This window comes from Artemia franciscana, chromosome 8 (assembly GCF_032884065.1).
Source record: "Artemia franciscana chromosome 8, ASM3288406v1, whole genome shotgun sequence".
NCBI lineage: Eukaryota > Metazoa > Arthropoda > Branchiopoda > Anostraca > Artemiidae > Artemia > Artemia franciscana.
In genome coordinates, this window is record NC_088870.1 from 49,654,111 (window position 1) to 49,679,105 (window position 24,995).

The 24,995-nt window shown below is 35.3% G+C and overlaps 1 protein-coding gene across 2 annotated transcripts in view; it reads left to right on the forward strand.

Annotated features, from left to right (window-relative positions):
* The window catches only part of LOC136030522 (leucine zipper putative tumor suppressor 2 homolog), a 179,960-nt gene that overhangs the window by 147,755 nt on the left and 7,210 nt on the right, over positions 1–24,995 (forward strand). The window lies entirely within an intron of this gene.

Sequence of the window (24,995 nt, forward strand, 5' to 3'; positions counted from 1 at the left end):
CCGCTACTAACAGCTACAGCCTTAACAGCTACTACCGGATAACTACCCTTAACAGCTCCGTGTTTAAAATTGAGACGGAAAAGAGAAAGCAATACATTCAAAAATAATTTTGTATACCCCTCAGTGTAAAGTTTCCCCTGACAAGTTTCTTCACCTCGAAACTTCCCTCCTCATGGAAGATTTTTCCGTGGAAAAACCCCCAGAAGAGAATTTGCCGCCCCCTTACCCGAAAATGTATGCATACTTCCCAATAACGAATATTAAACGTAAATAATGGGCAAGTTTCGTATCTTAAAAACCCTTCTCCTGGGGCTTTGGGGGGAGGGGTCATGTTATGTCTCAAGGCATAGTTATTGGGCCTCTCAACTATGATGATCAAAATGGTAATCTCAAAATTTTGTTCTGACGATTTTGGTAAAAAGGGGCGGGGGAGGTTGCCTAGTTGTCCTCAAATATTATTCACTTAAAAAGAGCACTAGAACTTTTAATTGCCGTTCAAATGAGCCATTTTTCGATATTATAGGACCACTAGGTAGATTCGATCACCCCTGACAAAAAAAAAACACGCATCCGTGATCTTTCTTCCGACGGAGACTGAAATTTCCAGAGTTTCGCAGTTGGGAAGTTGAAACCTGTGAAATATGGTTTTCTGATACGTTTAATCTGATGGTGTGATTTTCATTAAGATTCTTTGACCTTTAGGGGGTTTTTCCCCCTTTTTTGAAAATCAGGTAAATTTTCTCAGACTTGTAGCCTTTGATGTGTAATTCTAAATTTAATTAAACTTCTATGTTTGTAATCAGCATAATAAGCAAATTCTGTTGATGTACCTATCTGTATCAAAATTCTGTTTTTTAGAGTTTTGTTTATTATTGAGCCGTGTCGCTCCTTACTTACAGATCGTTACCACGAACTGTTAAAAAACAATGTCAATTTAAATTCCATTTGTGTTTTAAGTAACAGAACAAGTATGAAGTAAAGTTATTGAATAACTTATATCATGGGCGCTCCGAAAAACGGATGAAAATTTACTACATGTTTTCCAGAGAAATTGCCTACGGATTGTTCTGGGTACCCGGCTGACTGACCGTATTTCAAACAGTAGACTGTACAAAAAATGTGGTTCAATTCCGCTTTCTAGGGCTATAATGAAAGAAAGGTTGAGATGGCTAGGCCACGTTCTGCGGATGAAGGATGACAGATTGCCGAAGATTGTCCTTTTTGGCCAGCCGTCTGGGGCTAAACGGAAAGCAGGTCCTCCTCGTCGGGGGTGGGAGGATGTCATAAATAAGATTTAAAGGAAATGGCAGCTTCCTGGGAGGGTTAAAGAGAGAGGCCTTGAATAGATTGGGTTGAAGGAGGAGCTTGCGTAGCTGTGTGGGGAGGAGCTAGCTCAGGTGGCTTGGTGCTGCGGTGAGCTATTAGTAGCAGTATTAGTGCTTATTTTAAATAAAAAAGAAGGATGTATGTGTATTTTCATTGAACATTTAATACATAGAGGTGGTTAGGGGTTACTTTTGGTTTGGCTAGATTATATTAGGTTAAATATTTAGCATAATGCTTTCTGCGTGGTATGCTTTCCATATTTGTCGTAGTTTCCATAATTTTGTTTCTAAAGTATTATATTATTATCACGTTTTTGTATATTTCACTAGGATTCACCTAACTTCACTCATTGGCTGTGTTCTGTTTAAAAGACCAGTACCTTTTTTCCCAATTAGATAAATGCTTGGACGTGCTAAAAGTGTATTGCCATCGTAAATAAAATTGGCTTAAATTTAGCTCACTGGCGTTATTGAGCCAGATTCAGCTCACCTGGTGAGCCAAATTAGTTAACCAAGAAAATTTGTTTCAAGCTCATCAAAAATTTTTATATGTATTTGGTTACATGTTTCCGATTCAAACCAATATTAGGGCGGGTCTAACCCCTTACCCCCCTTAGATACTGTCTTATGTGAAAAGACATTACGTTTGTTTGTTTCCTCAGAAGTTTCATAAAAAATTTCAACAGACAAGATCTTAATTGATCCTTCGGCCTCCTGTTTCGCCATTTATTTTTCAAAAATATATATACCATGAATATTAAATTTGCTTTTAACCTTAATTTGATAATAAAATCAATTGTAAAACATTCTCGATAGTAATAATAGTTTATCAAGTGTCTTGAAAATATCACTAAAAAAAACGATTTTTCAAAGACGATATCAACTTGAAATTATGTTTTTTCTTTAAGCGTATATACCAAACTATCAATTTTGAATACCTAAAAAAAATACAAAAATAAGTTTTTAGTAGCTTCAGAGTAAAGGTAATACACAGCAGCGAAAAGTCTGTACCACAGTATAAGCAGTGTAGCCCAGGGTTGCCAACTTGCACATTTTTCATGTAAAATGCATTTTTTTTTTCATATCACTCCACGGATCGCATTTTCACTCTTTTCTTCCATTGACTGCTCTCTGCACTCTTGTGAAATGATGAGAAAAAAAATATTAACGAAACAAAACCTTCAAGTTAAATTATTTAAGTGCAAAAGATGTAACAGCTAGACAGTAGGATCTCTATTATTGTGCCTGGGTCGTCCTCAAGGCGTCTTACTGGTATTTTCGACCATTTATGAAGAATATGTTCAAAGTATAAACAACAAGTGAAAACGTTGTAGATTCAATATCAAATTTTATAGAAGGAAGTTAAAAGCTGTTGGGGACAACCATTTTCTTGGAAATGGAAAAGTGAGTCAGCAACATCCAGTAAGGCGATGGAGAACCAACAACCAAACCAAACCTTTTCAAAGTCTGCTCCCAAACTGATAAAAGTTTTGCAAACTTTTCCATCTCTGCTTGTGATTGCTATTTTTTTCTGAAATAAAAATCTTATTTTACCAGCCAAAGGTCCAAGAATTTCTTTAGATTGAACCCGTACCATCAAAATGACAAGTTCTAGTTTAGTCTCTTCTTGCTATCTTGGAAAGCAGTTGAGCTAGTTAAATGGCACTTTCAGAAATAAATCCAGGGCCAAAAATATTGGAGCCAACAGAAAATGACAATGGAAAATGGGTAAATATTGAGCAGTTCATATTATTGACCTATGAATAAAGTGAATATACCACTCGATGCCTTTTCGTATGCTCTTTCCGAATACAGTAGTCGCTTTTTGCGCCAATTCACTTCATCCCGCCAATATATACCAATTCAGGGTAGCCTATATATTTGCATATCAGGTGTGGGGGGAGGGTAAAAGTTCAAACTTACCTCTATAGTCAGAACTGCATCCTGAATCCAAATTTAACATTCATTTGCGCGAGAATGGCCTTCCTACTACTCATTAGGATGAATTTATTCACTGATATTTCTAGTGTAGAAAATAATCCTTTTTTTTTTACATAGGAAGAGGGCATAAACAAATAAGTTATAGGATGTTATGGCACTTATGATTCTGCAATTTATTATTCAAAAACTATGCTTACAAGAGATTAAGATATTTCATTTCTTACATATTTTGTAACTCGTTTGATTGTTAGTTTTAACTATTAATTTATCCATACGAGTTAGAACCTATACGTAATTTTGTGTGCTGTTTTGAAGGATGGTAAATCCGTTTGGCTTCTCCTTCCTTAAAGAAACTTCACTGCCGATAGTTAGAAGCAGTCATGCACAGAGTGTGGGAGCATGCACAAAGAGGGGTTTACTACTGCCCGTCCTTCTCTCAAAATTGCAAGGTTTTCGTGATTATTCCTATGGTTGCTCTTTGTCTGTGTTCTTTTTTTTTAATTTGTGCTCTATTTGAAATTTTGGACCGCTTCAAAGTCAATTTCTACGTACGTTTCTTACTACAAGGTTGAACTTCTGCCTCTATACCCTCATATTTGCACACATGGAGGGTTGTCTTCCTTAGATCATCGTATCCTCCTAGGTTTTTTTTTTATTCTTTATGGTAGCATACCCTTGTAGCTGAAAAAAGTGTAGATGTTTACAACTACAATCATTTTAGCTGTAAAAAGAGCTGGGAGTAAGTTCTAACTTATTGCTGTCTATGTGATGGGAACTATTCTTTCAAGATATAATAGAAAATTTGGTTTGTTAACTTTATTATTGTTTATAAAATTCCGTGTAGTTACTCATGGGCTCCAACATCTCCTAGATCGACACTGCACATGCATAAAAAAAATGTTATGTCAACTGTATCATTGAACATTTCTGAAAGCTATTGATGTGGTTTTTCTCTAGTAGAAAATTCAAACTTGCACTTCTGTGTTGTTGGGAAACACAACCAAGAAAGAGCTTTTTCTCTGATTCACCTGATCTAAAATACTCCATTTGCTAAACTCTTGTCTGATTCGCATTTATTCATATTCAATTATGTGCTCAAACTTAATGTACTCAAAGCAAAGCCGTACAAGCGGCTATCCACTTTCTGGGAATGTCCCAGAAAACTACTCATTTTATATAAAAATTGGACATCAATTTACGAGAAAAGGAAGAAGGAGAAAATCGAGTAGATAAAGTAGAATTGTTTTGTGTGACTAAGAATGTTTTCACCTTTTTTTTGGCTGCTAGGGTACGGTATTTGACTTGACTGCAGTGAAGTTAGTTCTAGTTCGCCACTAGTTTCTTGGACCTCTTATATTCCTTTGGAAACAAGTGGATAAAATGGATACAAAACTTTATTTAAACATTTGATGAAGTCAACTATAGTTCAGTTAAAGATCCAAGTAATCAAAATAAACACCTGAGAATTTCAAGCAGAATATTACCTTTTAAGATAAAAAAATTATAATTATTATCTAACCCTTATTTAGAGGCTGATTTAATAAGGGAATCCTCCTAACTTTATTTTAAATAAATTTGAAAATTAAAAGGTAATATGTTAATTGATCGAAGGATAACTGATAATTATTTGTTAACGGAGTAAGAGTGGTCAGAACAGTGAAGGGGGCAAATATTTTGACTTGCACTCTTTTTTAACTACTTGTACTCATTCTTGGCCTTGATTTGCACTCTTTTGACGTCGGCAGTTGGCAACCCTGGTGTTGCCAGATCAGACGGAGAGGATTATGCTCCTTTAATCGCTTCTTTGTTCTACATTGCCGTAGATTATGCTACAATAATGCTGTCTTAGAAAGGATTGTGCTTGGATGCTTTTGATTCCTAATTATGCTACGTTCAGCATGATTATGCTACATCTGGCAACACTGCTCTCAGGTCGCGATATGCTAAAAATACGTGGGAAGTAAAGAGCTTGAGCTTTGAACTGTGCGGCACCAGTCCAAGTCCCCGCTCTGTGGTAATCCGTGATAATCTTTCTGTCCACTAAATTCTGAGCGGGTGACAATAAATATGGTTTCTAGCGTCAGGTCAATAGTCGCAAAGATGATCTTTGCACACCACAAAAGATCTCTCGTAACGAACCCGAATAAAAAAGAATACAAATTTAACAATATAAATTACCCTTTGTATTCTATCAACCGTCTGTCAATAAGGTACAAAGGTTACTCTGATTCAAACGAATTCTTTTTAGACCTATTCATCTTTTGAATTCAGTATCAATCATTATAAAATATAATTATACCCAAATGTGAAAAGAGTACATCCAAGGGGTTGCGAGCTATATATTCCTAGTGTATATAATCTAATGTCTCTAACTATACCTAAAAACTTTTGCCTTAGAAATAGGAACGTGGTTTGAAATTCTTAATTCCTGTCCCTGCCTCTCTTCCAGCACTGGCACTAAGTTCCTGGATCCGAGGTATAAGTAAAATTGCGTATTGTGCAGCCCCTTGAGTACATCTTAAACCCTTCATTCCAATAACAAGGTTTAAGTCCAGTGGAATTCAATATCTTGTCTGCTTTTGATTATTGCTAATACTTGTGCATATCTTAAGCCTATTGTTAAGTTTGGGTTGCATTTCATGTCTTTTTATGATAATACCCTGAATTAATATGATAATACTATTTGTATTTAAATGTGGAATGGGAACTGCAAGTTAGAAAGCATTTTTATGGAATAACTTTGGGGCGGTAATGGGTTGGTAACTCGCATTATTATTTGATTTATATTTTGGTTATAAGTACATACCGAGGGATCCACACAGGGGAGGGGCATAAGGAACGGGACCCGCTTGGTATTTTTTAATTCCTGGGCGCTTCTTTTTCAAATCACCAAATAAAATTTGCTTTTGTATTATTGCCTCCTTCCCCCCTCTTCTCAAGTGCCCGAATGTGCTCCTCCGAATATCAGCGAAGGGCTAGTATCTGTGTTGGTTATTTAATTGTGCAACAACGCAAATAAATGATTGTGATAGAAGGGCAAATTTTTCAGGAGTAGGATCTAAAAAACAAATGAGAGCATATACACACTTTCAGGCTCACACTTTCAAATTTTCATTAACAAAGTGCCCTCTAGGCTCCAGCTCACCTTAAGAACAAATTAAGTTTAAGGGCTACCTTAGCTGCATTTGTGAAACTATAGTCAAATTGTCTAAAGTAATACTGATTTTGGTTAATTGAAGTAAACATAATGGTACTGATTTTTTTTCTAATATGAATTGTTTTGTTTTTTTTACCTTCTAGTAAAGGCACTTGTTTTATTCTTTTTTCTTCACAACTGTGAATCCAAAGCTTCACAGCATCGACTTTCTTCTGCATCACAAAATTTGATGCATCACAATATTTGCTAAAATATCTAAACAATATCATCTGGTTTTGTAAAAAATGGTTTTGTAGAGTGTCGTGGGTCTAGGTTCACACTGCATTAATTTCGCACACAAACGGTCTTTTTGGGCGATCCGTCGAATTTTGTCAGTTTTCTGCTGCATTTTATTAACGGTTCAGTAACGGTTTTAATAACGGCCATAACGGTTTAGCGGCTGCTACGAAATGTTTCAACTGAGCCGTTGAAAATGCATCCGTTGTTATGAATTGAAAGTTTGTTTTTGAACCATACAACACAAATAACTAAGAAACTAATTATATTTATCAGAAGTTGTCCGTTTATATTTGACAGAGGACATGAGGGCCATTTAAACAAATATTCAATCCTCAAGACCTGGGAAAAAAATTCCAAGGCAATTAACCAAGAAGATCAGAATTACGTTATTAATTAAGCACAGCTAGCCTAGGCTAATACAGGCTAGCCTTTTGAATATTTTTCTTAGCTTCTAGGGCGTGATTTAGCTTATTCCCACGCCTAAGCTGTTTAAAATCTCACACTAGTTTTTCTGCTTTAGCGGCTACATTGAACCGTGTCTGTGTGAATATTAAGCAATTTTCCTGCATCCGTTATCCGTGAGCCGTTTTGCGTTTAAAAAAGTCGCGTCAGTGTAAACAGGAATACATGGACGGTCCGGCAATGGAATCTACACTCTCTTTGGGGATTCTTTAGTAAGGAATATGATTGTGAAAAGGAATGTGATTTCAGTTGACGATCCAACAATCCGATTCTTATTTGATTAAATAAAATAACAAGTTTTTTTAAGTGAAATTAAGGAGCGACACTAAAACTTAAAACGAACAGAAATTATTCCGTATACGAAAGCGATTGTCCCCTCCTCAACGTCTCGCTCTTTACGCTAAAGTTTTTTATTGTTTAAAAAGTAGAACTGTAAAAAAAAGTCAAACTTTAGCGTAAAGAGCGGGGTGTTGAGGAGGGGACAGCCCCTTTCACATACGGAATAATTTCTGTTCGTTTTAAGTTTTAACGTTGCTCCTTACTTTCAGTTGTAAAACCCTTGTTTATTTTATTTAATTTCTGAATGTTTTTGAAATAATGCACATTTTTTGGCTCACCTAACATGAATAATCAAAATGAAATTTGCGCATTAATTTTACTTTTTTGCCTACATGGCTTTCTCTAAGTCTTGATCGGACGATTTGAGAAAAAAGGGGCGGGAGTATAGTTGCCCTCCAAGTTTTTTGGCTACTTAAAAAGCCCACTAGGACTTGTTATTTTATTTACGAACGTTTTTATTAGTCATAAATATACGTTCTTGCAAATTAACTTACGTAACGAGCTTCTATGTTCGTATATTTTTATTTCGTATTTGAGGGGGCTCGCCCCCTCGTCAATTCCTTTTTCTTTACACTAAAGTTCGAATTTTGTTCCAATTCTTTAAGAATGATCCCTGAATCACAAAGGCTGTTTAATTAGAATAAACAGCTCTTTAGAAATTTATAAAAATACTTTAGCTTAAAGAGTGAGGTATTGAAGAGGGGACGAACCTCTCATATACGTAATAATTTCTGTTGTTTTAAGTTTTAATGTTGCTCCTTACTTTCAGTTGAAAAAACTTGTTTCTTTTTTTAATTTATCATTGTTTTTAAATAATGCTGGAAAAATACAGCGTCCCATTCATGGAATTTACCTTCCCCCATGATAAATTCCTCCATGGAAAGATCCTCCCTTGTTATCCCCTGCCTCGACCCCCGCCACTGGAAAAAGATCCCCCCTGAAAACGTCTTTATCCTTCCCAATAACCAATGTTATATGTAAACAATGGGCAAAGTTCATAACTTGCAGCCCATCCCCCGGGAACTGTGGGGGATTAAGTCGTCCTCAAAATATAGTTATTAGATTTTTCGACTATGCTGGACAAAATGGCTATCTCAAAATTTTGATCCGGTGACTTTGGGGGAAAATGAGCGTGGAAGGGGGCCTAGTTGCCCTCCAATTTTTTGGTCACTTAATAAGGGCACTAGAACTTTTAATCTCCGTTAAAATGAGCCCCTCCGCGACGTTCTAGGACCAATGGGTCGATACGATCACCCCTGGAAAAAAAAACAACAAATGTACATGCATCCGTGATCTTTCTTCTGGCAAAAAACAAAATAAAACAAAACAAAACAAAATTCCATATTTTTGCAGATAGGAGCTTGAAACCTCTACAGTAGGGTTCTCTGATGCGCTGAATTTGATGGTGTGATTTTCACTAATAAATTTTGACTTTTAGGGGGGCGTTCCCCCTTTTTCGAAAATAAGGCAGATTTTCTCAGGCTCATAACTATGGATTTTTAAGACTAAACTTGATAACACTTATGTGTTTAAAATCAGCATAAAAATCCGATTGTTTTGATGCATTTATTAGTACCAGAATTCTGTTTTTTAGAGTTTCGGTTACTATTGAGCCGGGTCGCTACCACGAACTGTTTAATCACCAAATTGCCAATCTTACTGCTAAGCAAAATGCATCAAATAAGACTACCCCCCCCAAAAAAAAAAATCGTATCTACATGCCAGCTCCGCATAGAGGACTGGGCCCTTACTTTCCCTTTGTCGAATGCAAAAATAACGTCCTTCTCTTGAAACTACACCCACAGTCAGCCATGGTTTAAAGGCGAGTTCACAGGCATACCTAGCTTGACTTCAACGTCGAAGCATAGTCATTATCTGCCAATCTTAATTTGCTTCTTGTTTCATAAGCAGCCCTGATTGTTCTAAAGCAGTGTTTCCCAACCAATTTTGGGTCATGTCCCTCATAAGCATTTCTAAAACCTGATGTCCCTTAATATTTTATTAAATAAAAAACAAGTTTTTTTTTTTAACTGAAAGTAAGGAGTGACATTAAAACTTAAAACGAACAGAAATTGCTTCGTATATGAAAGGGGCTGCTTCCTCATCAACGCCCCGCTCTTTACGCTAAAGTTTGACTCTTTCTCTCAACTCTTCTTTTTAAAACAGTAAAAAACTTTAGCGTAAAGAGCGGGGCGTTGATGAGGAAGCAGCCCCTTTCATATACGAAGTAATTTCTGTTCGTTTTAAGTTTTAATGTCACTCCTTACTTTCAGTTAAAAACTTGTTTTTTTTATATTTAATTTCTGAACGTTTTTGAATCAATGCATGTTTTGATTTTGGTTCTCCGCAGAGGAGTAATTAAAACGAAATTGTATATATTTTTTTTTTTTGCTAAATGGCTTTCTCATAGTTTTTTTTTTTGAGAAAAAGAGCGGGGGAGGAAGCCTAGTTGCCCTCCGATTTTTTGATTAATTAAAAAGGCAACTGGAACTTTTGATTTTTTAAGAATCTTTTTATTAGTAAAAGATATACGTAACTTATAAATTAGCTTACGTAAAGAACTTTTGTATTCTCATGTTTTTATTACATATATGAAGGGGTTCGCCCCCTCGTCAGTACCTCGCTCTTTACACTAAAGCTTAAATTTTGTCCCAATTCATTAAGAATGACCCATTGAATCACAAAAGCCGTAGAATAAATAGTTGAAATTACTAAAAATACTTTAGCGTAAATAGCGAGGTATTAGGAGGAGGTGAGCCCCTCATATGGGTAATAATTTCTGTTCGTTTTAAGTTTTAATGCTGCGCCTTACTTTCAGCTGAAAAAAATTTTTAAATATTTATTTTTTCATTGTTTTTTTTAATAATGCTAGCAAATCCTGTACTCCCTTCATGGTAATTTTCTTCCCCCATAACAAATTCCTCGATGTAAAGTTCCCCCAGCATATCCCCCTCTTCTCAACTACTCCCCCCAACCAAAAAATCCTCCTGAAAACGCCTGTACACTTCCCAATAACTATTACTGTATGTAAGCACTGGTCAAAGTTTGTAACCTGTAGCCCCTCCCAAGGGGACTGTGGGGGAGTAAGTCGTCCCCAAAGACATAGTTATAAGGTTTTTTGACTATGCTAAATAAAATGGCTATCTCAGAATTTTGATCCGTTGACTTTGGGAAAATAATTAGCGTGGGTGGGGGCCTAGGTGCCCTCCAATTTTTTGGTCACTTAAAAAGGGAACTAGAACTTTTCATTTCCGTTAGAATGAGCCCTCTCGCAACATTCTAGGACAACTGGGTCGATACGATTACCCCTGGGGAAATAAAAACAACAAAAAACAAATAAATGAACACGAATCCGTGATTTGCCTTCTGACAAAAAATATAAAATTCCACATTTTTGTAGATAGGAGCTTGAAACTTCTACAGTAGGGTTCTCTGATACGCTTAATCTGATGGTGTGATTTTTGTTAAGAGTCTATGACTTTTAGGGGGTATTTCCCCCTATTTTCTAAATAACACAAATTTTCTCAGGCTCGTAACTTTTGATGGGTGAGACTAAACTTGATGAAACTTATATATTTAAAACCAGCATTAAAATACGATTCTTTTGATGTAGCTATTGGTATCAAAATTCCGTTTTTTAGAGTTTTGGTTACTATTGAGCCGGGTTTACTACATTACTACAGTTCGTTACCACGAACTATTTGATATTTAAATTAGTTTTTCAAAAATAATTCGCGTAATCACCTGAAGGAAGCTTAAAAGGCCATTAAGTTGTTTTTTTCGGGTCGTTCTCTAGGCATATTCTATATCAAGGCCGTATCTCGTATTTTTCTTCGGAGGAGGGGGTATAAAAACTTTAAAAAACGCAATAAAAAATTTTATATACATTTTTTTACGTTTTTATGAGTCGGAAAAAACTTGGGGGAGAAAGGGTTCAAACCTCCTAATCCCCCTCGGTAGGGCCTTCTTCTATGTTAATGAAAAGTACTGTCTGAATACAACACCTTTTTTTTAAAGTTAAAACTCTTAAATATAGTCAACCAAAAAGTGCACGTCCTGCTCACCAAAAGTTTGCCATGCCCCACCAGTGGGGCCTGCAACCCATGTTGGGAATTACGGGTTTAAAGTGATGATGGTTAGAAATTTAGGGTTATATTAGTGACGGGGTCTTAATCAGCTTCAACATACCTGGTAACCTGCTGCCTATGGACATTGGACTTGAACTTTTTCGTTCGATGCTATCATCTTTATTCGATGTTCGATGTTTTTTGTTCGATGCTATCATCTTTATTCGATGTTCGATGTTCGAATGTTCGATGCTATTATCTTTATTCGATGTTCAATGTTTTTTCGTTCGATGCTATCATCTTTATTCGATGTTCGAATGTTCGATGCTATCATCTTTATTGCAATGTGGCATGGATGTCGTAAAATCTTTGGGTACCTCAAAAATAAAAACACAAAATATTGGAAACATTCCTTTTATCTGATATTCTCTGCGAGGTTAAAAAAAAACGAGGTTTTTTTTAGCTGAAAGTAAGGAGCGACATTAAAACTTAAAACGAACAGAAATTACTTCGTATACGAAAGGGGCTGCTTCCTCATCAACGCCCCGCTCTTTACGCTAAAGTTTGACTCTTTCTCTCAACTCTGCTTTTAAAACACTGATACGCTGAATCTGATGGTGTGATTTTCGTTAAGATTCTATGACTTTTAGGGGGTGTTTCCCCCTATTTTCTAAAATAAGGCAAATTTTCTCAGGCTCTTAACTTTTGATGGGTAAGACTAAACTTGATGAAACTTATATATTTAAAATCAGCATTAAAATGCGATTCTTTTCATGTAGCTATTGGTATCAAAATTTTTTGATACCAATTTAGAGTTTTGGTTACTACCGTTTTTTAGAGTTTTGGTTACTATTGAGCCGGGTCGCTCCTTACTACAGTTCGTTACCACGAACTGTTTGATTACCACGAACTGTTTGTTCCTATAATTGATTTAGTAGGGACCTCAAATCTCCGGCTCCCTTATAACGCTGAATGTTTTTATTACAATTTCTCCCATTTCCAATTTAAACTTCCTCCTTCCCTCTGAAATAAATTCCGACGTACATTCCCGAGTCTAATAGTCGTCAAGAATTTTAATTGTTTATTTGTCTTTCAACTCCTCAGGTGTGAAAGGTTATGCCACAAAGTTTTTTTAATTCAAAATTTTTAAGAGATGATTAACGGCTCATTTATATTCAAAGGTGTTGATTAAATACTGGGAAGGTTAGCCAATGCGGCTTCCCAAGACCAAGACATTAATTTTTCGGCCCTTCGGTTTGACAACCAACATCTGTGCAAAGCCAAGTAACAACATCAATGCTGATTCCTATTAAAATTTTCCAGCTTACACAGGCTTACACAGACTTACACAGGGAGGAAGCACCCCCCATCCGATTGTATTTTTATATTTATTTTTACTGTAGTCATACCCCCCCCCCCCGAAATAACTTTCTGCAAACATATCCTCATGCACCTGACCACTAGAGAATGAAAACTTGGATAGTAACATTTTCCTGCCAAAATCCTGTGATAACAGTTAATTAAAATAACTGATTTTTGGTGGATTCTAAGTTTTCTCACCGTTGTATCTGTAGTATATACCTAGGGACATACACAGAGAGGGAGAACTCTCCCTTCTCCTGGTTCTAATATTTTAATATTCTGCCGTTCCTATATCTATATATATATATATATATATATATATATATATATATATATATATATATATATATATATATATATATATATATATATATATATATATATATATATATATATATATATATATATATATATATATATATATATATATATATATATATATATATATATATATATTTGTTCATGTGATTTTTTATTCCGTTTTTACAAGTCGGAAAATTATTTCGGGGAAGGTAAAATCCCTTGACCCCTCCTCCCCTGGATACGTCCTTGATATATGTCATCTTTTTCGTTCATTTTTTTATATTTAGCCATCCCCCTCCACCAACAAAAAGTCCATCGTGCATACGTGCCCTCATATACCTGGCTACCAGAGAATGGAAACTTTATCATAAATATAAAAGCTGCCTTATTGATTGAAGCGTAATCCGGGCTGAACTTAGCAGCTTCTAGCCTTTTCTCCCTCACTTTTTGTGAAGGTTGTTTTCTCTGACATGCCCCCTGGAAAAATTTTTCAATAGAAATGTCATCTGTGAAACCTACTACTTCGTTTATCTTAATTTTATAATTTAATTTTGTAATGCAAATTACCAAAAGTAAAAAAAAAAGGTTTTTTTTTAAGACAAGAACAATACTTTGTGACACCTCTAATTTTGGGAGAGGGGCATGATTGCAAACGCGCCGGGAACTTTAATTGTTATTGATGGACGTGGCTCGTCTATAAATTTGTACCTGTTTTCGACGAGCTGAAAAGCACAAATTTAAGAAAAGAGTTGGCCAGGACTCTTCCCTTCTTAAATTACATAAATAAAATTAAGCATTTTATTTAGAATAACAAATGAATAGCCTCCCCTGGGCCATTTGTAGCGCCTAGGGCGTCCTGGAAAATGGGTTGAACCTAAAGGCCCCTGGACCGCATATTCCTGAGTAGAGATCAATCCCATGCGCTACGACATGTCATTAAGTTTTACTCAAGGGAAAAATTTGTCGCTAGAATTCTTATCTTTTTTCATATTAAGAAGGTGGTTAAGTCATCATCGTAAATGCCACAGTGGACGGTTAGTTTACCTTTAAGAAGATTTAATTTATGATTTTTTTTTACGTAGATGCACATTAAATCAACTTTACTATTAAATCCAAGGTATTGTGTCTTTCCATTTTCAACTGTTAGAACGTTTTTGGGTTGGGTATTTTACAGGTCTGAGCTTTGATAGCTCGTGACTACTGTGCACTACATGAGGTACTTTGATCGAACAACGTTTCCTGCATATCTTGTTGATCTTATATTTTAAGTTAAGAACAAAGCTAAAAATGCAAAGCAAAGATAAGAATATTTCCTTATTTCAATGTTAAACATAGAAATTTGTTTAGTTAGACTTGGCACACATTAAATGTTGTCGCATGGAATTTGTGATCGTCTGCTCATAACTCGTCTTTTTCGAATCAGTCGTAATGTATATCCAGGTACGTACGCTTGGTGCCTCGGGGCTCTGGCGCCCCCAGTTCTGAATTTTTCATAGCTCATTGGTACTTCTTATTTGAATAATGAATTGAAAGAAATGTTATTAGTCCCTCCACAAAAAAAAATCCTGCATACATTCCGGTCTTCGTGCTATTCACGGCTGATTTACCTCCGGCTTATATTCAGTAAAGACTAGAGCTCGTCAGGGTAGAATCCCTCGTCTCGCGATTTTGCTTGAATATATCTATGACAAAAGGAAAAATCTCCGTCAGAACCATTCTGCTCATGATACCACGGTCCAAAGAGCTACTCATAAATGCTGAGACCTATTTTCAATTTACCTTCTCCCTGCATGTGGATAGTCTGAAGATTGAAAAGTGGCGCGATGCATAGATTGTCAAATTCAACACAACTGAGGCAGAGGAGCTATTAATCACATAGGACTTCATCTTTAAAGGTAATGCTATCAGGAGAGACGAAAAGCCCCGTCATTTGGGTATGCCTTCCTTATCAAAGCTCTCATTGAACCTTACCGCCATTGCGCCCGATCCTCCTCTGCGAGAAAGCTGGAAATGATATTTCGTCACAAGAATCCGTTATCATCTCGGTAAATCATGCATCTCTGCAACTCCTCCATCAAAGATAATAGAATGAAGTAATTTATAATCGGAGGAAAGCAGGGGGAGGAGCAGGAGCGGCAATTAGGGGCTGAGGGAAATTACCCTCTTACCTATATTTTAAAAATACCCGCTTCGGCATCTTTATTGAAAAAAGGGCTTTTTTGTCTTCATTTAAAAAAAAAATCGAAAAAATTTCTTGTCCCATCCTATATTTTTGTTAAGTTCTTGCTCTATTTACTGTCATTGACTAACCAACAACTCGCAGCTAATTATAAGGAATTGACTATTAAAAGTAATCTTATAACGCTTCGTAATTAACTTTGAGCCACTCATTCCAGAAAGACCCAATGAAAAGGTAAGACCATACAACCAGCTGATTCGTATTTTTGTTTTGTTAACTTTCAATTTTCGTTTTACTCCGCTATTCCTAAGTGTTCCTGTAATATTGCATTAATGCACTATTATTATTTCGAGATCTTTTTCTGAATATGAATGTTCCCTTTTTGCAGGGGACTCCTGTTACCTTGTTTGCATCAAGCCAAACTGTCAAAAGTTGCTTTAAATGGACTGCAAAGGGCTTTATTTTGCGTGTTACAAGATTTTTTAGTTTTTCCTTCTTTTTAAAATAGCGTTTTTTAAAAAAAAACTTTTCTTTTTTAAAATAGACTTTCTGGGGCAATGTATTTTAGCTAACCGCTCGCCACAAAGGGCTCATGTAGCTGGCCACATGTTTTCGACCCAAAACAATGTTGGCAATTTTGGATACCAAAAACAACACTTCACAGACACACACGTAAGAGAAGGGGCTTTTAGGCCAGCCTCCATGAGGTCCAGAGTTTTGGGAATTGTTTCCACCATAAAACAAACTTCTCACGTGTAGAAGATTTCAAACAGTTCGTGGTGACGAACTGTAGTAAGGAGCGACCCGGCTCAATAGTAACCGAAACTCTAAAAAACGGAATTTTGATACCAATAGTCACATCAAAAGAATTGTATTTTAATGCTGATTTTAAATATACAGGCTACATCAAGTTTAGTCTTACTCATAAAAAGTTACAAGCCCAAGAAAATGTGCCTTATTTTAGAAAAGAGGGGGAAACACCCCCTAAAACGAGTTTTTTTTTAATGAAAGTAAGGAGCAACATTAAAACTTAAAACGAACAGAAATTACTCCGTATATGAAAGGGGCTTTTCCTCCTCAACGCCCTGCTCTTTACGCTAAAGTTTCTTACAGTTTTAAAAATAGAGTTAAGAGAAAGAGTCAAACTTTAGCGTAAAGAGCGGGGCTTTGAGCAGGAAAAGCCCCTTTCATATACGGAATAATTTCTGTTCGTTTTAAGTTTTAATGTTGCTCCTTACTTTCATTTAAAAAAAAACTTGTTCTTTTTATTTAATCTCTTACAAGTTCCAGTCTTTAGCAACTATCAGATTAAATATCCTTTGCAAAAACTCAAAGTGTGTTAATTGAACTCTATTGAAAAAGTGTCTTTTCATTCTGAATATTTGAAACTTGGCATGATGCAACATAATATGGTCATACAAAAAATGGAGTTTTCGTTAACTATGTGTATTATGTTTCAAATACTTTGTAACGGACAGAATTTTTGGCAATAATTATTTTCTTGCACTATAGGTAGCATTACCACTTTCTAGTCTGCTATTTACTACAGTGGTAACGCAAAAGCGCTTAATTCTAAGCGACAGTTGGTCCAAGGCGGGTGGATAACTCTTCCTCTTTGCGAAATATCCTCGAATTGCAGCAACTGTGACAATTAATGTAGTTTTACTGTTGAAAAATATTTATTTTTGTCATTTTTTATTGTATAAACCCCCATTCTTAGTTTATTTTCTATGATAAGTGGTTGTGTTACTTTACGTTATATATAACCTTTCGCCCTTCAAAAAGTCCTTTCACTCTAAGCTCCCATAAAAAGGCTCTCATATAGAGCTCGCTTTTCCTCCGTTCCAATCTATTCAAACTTTCCTTCTTTACCCCCTCCCAAAAATTCTCCAACTTTCCTTGGATTATGCTTTATGAGCTCCGCTAATCGGAGGTTAGTTATTTAAGTATCATGGGCAACTAAAAAGAAATCCTTTGCTTGAATCGATTAGTCAGAAAATTCAAAAACAGCCGGTTCAATTAGCAATTGGTTCGGAAACAACCTGCTCTTCGTTTAGCCCTAGGTTGTTGGCCGAAAAGGAAGATCTTAGACAATCTCTCATCCTTCATCCACGGAAAGTGGGCTAGTCATCTCAACCTTTCTCTTATTGTAGCCCTAGATAATGGGGTAGGACTACATGTTACGCACAGCTTACTCTTTGAAATACAGTCACTCAGACGGTTGCCCAAAACGATCCGTAGACATTCCTCTAGATAAAATTTAACAAATCATCCTCCATCTTTCGGAGCACCACCATCTATTATATATATATATATATATATATATATATATATATATATATATATATATATATATATAAATTGGTAATCATCGGATTGGTAATCAGGAGTTCTAATGCCATTTTTAAGAGTCAGAATGATCAGAGTGTGAATACCCCCCCCCCACATCTCCTATTTTGCCGAAATGTATCTGATAGAAAAATTTGAGACGGCAATTTGTTTTCTGAGAAACTTCGAAAAGAGCTCATTCGACAGGAAATTGGAAGGGCTAGTACCCTTTTTAATAGTAAAAAGTGATAGGAGGGCAACTAACCCCCTCCCATGCCCACCATTTCTCCAAACACATCCAATCCAAATTTTGAGATTGCTACTTTTTTTAACGTTGTTAGAAGGTCCGAAAACTATGTCTTTGAAAATGAGAGCCCCCCCCCCCACACACACACCCTCAGAGCAATGGTTGTAAGTTATGCCCTGGGGGCATATAAGGTTGTAAGTTATGCCCTGGGGGCATATATATATATATATATATATATATATATATATATATATATATATATATATATATATATATATATATATATATATATATATATATATATATATAGAAAGAAAGGGTGATTGTAAAAACTCTGGAATGGGTTCAATTGATTGGAAGTCAGAGGTTCTAGTTCCCTTTTTATAATTCAAAAATGGATCAAATAAAATACGTTTGAAATATTTTCACCTTTCTTTCTTTCATTAATAAAAAAAAAATTATCACAACCTTAAGGATGGAATTTCAGTGTATGTCAATTAAACTGACAATATAGAGTCATTTATTTTTTGTTTTTTAAAGTAAAGCGCAAATTGTGTTCTGGCCTCGAGGAGGCACGGGGATTATCAGCCCTGCTCATGCTAATTTTCGCTGGTTTTGAGTTTAACTCGGCTATTTATTGTAATATCTGTTCGTTTTAAGTTTCATTTGTTTATTGATAATCACTTGTGTTAGTTTTATGCTTGGAAGATTATTTGACTTAATTTTTGCTAATTCCTGGCTTATATATATATATATATATATATATATATATATATATATATATATATATATATATATATATATATATATATATATAAAATTCTAATCAAATTCGTGTTGCAATAGCCATAATTTCTATAGTTCAAATTTCCGATGTATGTTGTTTGGGCTTTATAATTTCCGCTCTTTCAATGATTGTTTCATAATAGTTTTAATTATGTTTTAACAGTGTTTAATTATGTTAAATAATTAAACACTGTCGATTAGGTTGTAATAGTTCTTTGAAATCATCAATCTTAATTACTTATCAGGAAGACATTAGCTATAAATTTCGTTTTCTTTTTTCCCTCACTCTGTGGCTCTCTCCGCAAAAGCTTAATAGATTTAGCACAGTTATACGTAGGTGGTCGTTCACTAAATATTTTATAGTGCAAAAAGAGAAGCACAAAACTAAAGTCTTTGCGGCAAGGTTCTGTTAATTTTTAAGGTGAAAAACTAAAAACCCTGAAAAACTGCTTTACAGACATGATTATTAGTTACGGTTTTTTGCCTTTACATTTCAATATTAATGGTTGTATAGTTTTCATATCAGTGTCCTTTAAAATTCTGTGTAACATATAATCAAATATAGAACGTGAATATTGTTTTGGTGAGATAGACTTATTCGTAAATCCATTATTGTAACTGAATTTGGAACTTGCCTCATAAAACTAAGTTTGCTCCAAAATTTCACATAAAGAAGTAGGAAATTGAGCTAACTATACTACTTCTATGTAAACAAACAAAAGTTCAAATAGGGATAAGTCCTTTTATTAGTCAGTGAAAAACAGATACAAAAAGTTCTGGACATTTCGACCACATACACCAGTGATCGTCATTGGCAGATACACTGAAGTATTACATTTAAAAGAAACTATTTTTACACAGAATAAAAGAATTACTTCAGGGTCACATATAATTCCCTGTTCATTGGCTGATGACGAACAGTGATGTATATGGTCGAAATATCCAGAACGTTTTGTATCTGGTTTTTTTTTTTTTTTTTTTTTTTGCTGTCTAATGCAAGGACTGTTCCCTGTTTGAGCTTTTATTTGTTCGTGATAGAAAGGTAGGCTGGTCTTCGAAAAAAATGGGGACCGGCGTTTACCCCTCTGAAAATAACCCCCGGCATTCCCCCCTCCCGTTGGGAAATAAGGCTTTCCAAATTGAGAATTTCATTTGAGTTTTGTGTTTTTATTTTCCGTAGGGGGAAAGAATGTTGGTAGTTGTGTATAACCCGCCACTCACTCAAGTTTACGTCGTATAACACTCGAGGACAAACTGGTTTCTTTGTTAGTTTCTTTCAGCTTAGCATGAGACAAAACAAAGACAAGTGACAGAATATGTAGAAATATAGAATTTGGACTATATATTTGCCCATAAGGGGGACGGGTACATTATTTGGACAGTTTGAAGGCAGTAAACAATTCTTACTTCATAATATGCAGAATAATTGTACCTCACACATTTTGCATGCAGACACGCTATACTTTACCCCTCCCCCTAATGTGCAAATATATAGCACAAATTTGTATCTAAAGTAACGAAGAAACCGGTTTTTCTCGAGTTTTACACATCGTAAACTTGAGTGAATGGCATATAATACACAAGTACCGGGATTTTTCATGGAATGAGAGCCGGATTTCCCGGTATTATTTAAAAACGATATTCTTAAAAAAATAGCGTAAAGAGCGAGTTCTTGAGGGGGAGGCAACCTCTTTCGTATTCGTAATATTTTCTGGTCGTTGTAAGGTTTGATGTTGCTCCTTACTTTCAGTTGCAAAACTTGTTTTTTATTTAATTACTTACAGACAGTATTTGTTGATGGGAAACATACGGACAAGTTTTTTATAAAGAAAAGTAACGAATTAAAGAATTAAACGAAAAATGAAACGAAAAATTTTATAAAGAAAAGTAAAGAATTAAACCAAAAATGAGCAGACATAAACTCAGATAATCTTCAAAGTAAAAACTATGGAGTCTAACAGAAAAAACAAAAAGATATAAAATATTTTTTCTATGAAAAAGACTATGTTATTAAAAAATGAACAGAAATTAATTAAAAAACTTTTTCTACAAAATAAGTTTGTCAGACTAGTAAAGAGCCTCATTAAGCCAAAAATGAGTAGAAATAAATTCAAATAATTTGTCAAGTGTAAAACTACCGCAAGTCACCATCAATAAATGAATTAAACTCAAAACGAACAGAAATTACAATAAATAACCGATTCAAACTCAAAACGAGCAAAAATTAACATGAGTAGGGCTGATAACCCCCACACCTCCTCAAGACCAGAACATAATTTGCATGATAATAAAATATATTTTAAATGTTTTCACTTTTTTACATCGGCGGAGGAGGGAGAAGGTTTTTCCGCAGGGTGGGGGGTATTTTCTGGGGGTAAACGCCTATAACCCTTCCATAGGTAGCTAAAAAAAATTGTAACTCTGCTAATGCAGAAGGGTTATTTTCCCTTACTCAAATGAGCAAAACTTAGACTAATTTATAAGGCCTGTAATTTGGCCATCTCTCTGCGGCCGGGCTCCCCCTTTCTTCGGATTTCTCATTAAATGGATAACTTTAGAAAAGAATTTTGTCCCCTATCTTGTTGCCTTGGCCCTTATACTGTCTTCTGGCCTCTCAGTTGTTTTCTATTTTAAGATTGCTATAAGCTTTCTAGTATTCCCCTCAGAAATAAAATAGAATGAACAGGATTCCCTAGGAATACTATCAATCGTATTTAACACCGTTCTTCCTGTATTTTTATTGTATAGCTTGAAGTTAACCAAACAACCAGCTTTCAAAGCTGAAAATAAAAGATTCTTAAGCTTTGCTACCTGATTGTTTGCTATAGACTAGGGTAATATCTACATAATAACAGCACCAACACAAAATTTCATCCTTTATACATTATTAAATATGAAAAAACAACTCTTTATCAACTGAAAGTAAGATGTTAAAATAAGTAAAGTTTTTAGTACTGTTAAAAAAGCTTCTTATTCTAATTAAAGAGCGCTTGTGTTTCAGGAGTTGCTCTAAAGATTTGGGATAACAAGTCAAACTTTAGAGTAATGGGTTAGATACTCAAGAAGGGGCCATCCCCTCACATGTACAAAATTATTACTGTTCGTTTTAAGTTTTATTTAAGTTTTGTTTCGTTTTAGTTGCTCCTTACTTTCAGCTGAAAAAGTTTTTTTCTCTCTTGATTTGAAATGTTTTCTCAAATAATGCCAGAGAACCTGACCCACCTCCATGAAACCCCACTCGAAAAAAAAAATTTCAGTTGAAACATTTTTCCCTGCAAAGTACCCACCTCGCCAGAAAATTCCCTCTGAAAAATTCTATTCTTGTTGAAAATTACCGCTGAAAAATGTTTTGCGGACGAATCCGTTTGAAAAATTCTCCTTAACTCTCCTTTGAAAAAGAAGACATCAATTTCGAATTATTTTATCAAAACAAAATGGAAATCTCTTTCCGTCAAATTTTGCCCGAGAACCCCCCCCCCCCCTTCGTGGGAAGTTATCGTGTTAAAAGTTCTTCTATGGAAAATTTCTAAGATGGTATTTTGATTGGGTTAGGTTAGGTTTGGCATTTAATATAATGCGTTGTGCCCCCCCCCCTCCCCGACCATAATTCTTTGTTGTAGTTTGTAGTTTGTTGTAGTAAATATTAAATTAAAGGGAAATTTTTAGTATAGTTAAAAGATCCAATAACTAAAATAATTACATTTGTATTAATGAGTTAGCCCAGTCGTCACCGTCCCAAGTAGTTGCAGGAATATTACGCTTTTTGAAAGACCTTGTTTTGGGGGAAAACTTAAATAACTCAAAGGCTGAATGAGTGGTCGTTTATTAAGTTATCGTTTCAAATCAGGTCAATATTTAGAATTTTGGGATAGACATTTTGTTCAGTATAGTTGAAAGTTCCAATAACTGGAACAATTACATTTACCATATGAAGTTAGCCAGGTGATCTCCGTAACGTTGACCGGTACGGAGTCAGCTTACAAACTGATGACCAAAACCCCCTACTTGGGTTTAATCCGATTGGTCATTCCATTTAAACCCCAGATAACCAGTTGGACTTCATATGTATATATTGAAGTAGTCCATTATAAACAATATAGGTGTCATCTATATATAATAGTCACTTTAACAAGAATGATAATCCGATCAGAAAATCACCAGTAATACAGAAACAAATAAAAATGATGTTTGGTGCAAAATTCGAGTAGAATTTCATTTGAAGAAAATTATACTTTCCTTTGAATAAAGTTTTAGTTTTTATCATTTCCATGCTTAATTTTTGCGCGCATGGATCTAGGCCAGAAGAACCTTCAAGTTTTCGCTAAAATGTGTGGAGTAATAATCACTATAACGAGAATGATTCACCATAAAGATGGCAATAAGAATGTAAAGTTATAATAATAGCACTAAACCCTTTAAAAATGTCTTTGATCGTACAAGTTTCTGAGACTGTTAAAAATTTATCTGCTATTAACTTTTCTGATACTCTTAAAGTTATTGCCTCTACCATTGTGTTGAATGCATTCCAGTATTATGGACCACCATCCTTTATTCCACTAAATAAAACCAAAACAGGTTTTCTTAGCTGAAAGTAAGGAGTAACATTAAAACTTAAAACGAACAGAAATGATTCCGTATATGAGGGGGCTGTCCCTTCCTCAACCCACGCTCGTTATGGTAAAGTTAGACTTTTTGTCACATTGCTTTAAAAAAGACTGCTCAAACACAAGGGCAGTTGTATCTAAATGAGAAGTATTTATGAAGATATTTAAGACTTTAACAAAAACAGCGAGGGATGAGGAAGGTAGCCCCCCCCCCTTTTATACGGAGTAATATCTGTTTCTTTTAAGTGTTAATGTTGCTCCTTACGTTCAGCTGAAAAAAACTTTATCTTATGTCCCCCTCCTCCTGTGTAAAATTTCGCTTGGAATATTCCTCGAAAAATTTTCTCCATGGAAAATTATCCCCCTAGAAAATCCTCTCCCAAAAAAAGATCCGTATGTTTCCCAAAAACAAATACTTTGTGTAAACAATGTTCAAATTGCGTAATTTATATCTCTTTCCCAAGGCACTATAGGGGTCTTGTCATCCCCAAAGGGATTGTTATTGGATCTCTCAACTATGATGAATCAAATGGCTATTTTGAAATTTTGATCGCCGGCCATTGGGGAAAAGGGGCATGAGAGGGGGACTTGTTGCCCTACAGTCTTTTTGGTTACTTAAAAAGTAGACTAGAACTTTTTTTCTGTTTGAATGGGCCCTCTCCCGAACTTTCAAGGACCATTGGTTCCATACGGTTACGCCTGGGATAAAACGAAACAAAAAAAAAACAAATGAAAACGCATCCGTGATCTTTTTTCTGGTAACGAATATAAAATTCCACCTTTTTATAGATAAGAGCTTGGAACCTCTTCAGAAGGATTCTCTAATATGCTGAACCTGACGGTGTGGTTTTCGTTAAGAATGCTTGACATTTTATGGGTATTTCCCCAATTTTTCGAAAATCAATCAAGTTTTCTCCGGTTTGTAGCTTTTGATGAGTAACATTAAACTTAATGAATTTTATGTATTTGGAATCGGCATAAAAAGCCAATTCTTTTGATGTATCAATTGTTATCAAAATTCTGTTTTTTTTTTAAGTTTTGGTTGCTATTGGACCGAGTTTTTCGAGGCACGCCTCCCACTCCAGAAAGTCGAAAGTTGTTACAGCTACAGGACCGGGGAGGTGAAAGTGTCGACGGGGAAGCCCAAATTCTGTTGGACTCCTCCTTTCTCCATGAAAAACTTTATTCTCCTTATTACTCCCACAATTTTTTAAATTAATTTATTTGTTAGTTTTTTTTTGTTAAACCTTACACGCTCAGGTCATCCTCTTTCCATTCTTTGTAAAAAGAGGTTAGAGCTGTTTTCGTTTTAGAAGCATCAGAAGCTTTTTTTTTTGTTCCGACCAACAAAAGTAAAATGAATTATGTCTCTGGATGGCACTGTGTTTTTACTTCCAAGCATTATTGATCATCATTTCTTATTGAATTTGTGGTGACCGTTTTATTCGGCCATCCATCGAGGACTGAACGAAAAAAAAAGATCGTCGCCAAATGGAGTGGCAAGAGATCGTAGGGAAAGATTTAAAGGAAATTTCAAGTGCATGGGACGGGAAGGGTCAAGAAGGAAGCTTTGAATAGAGAAGTGGGGTAGCTGTGTTGGCCTAAGGCGGCTTGTT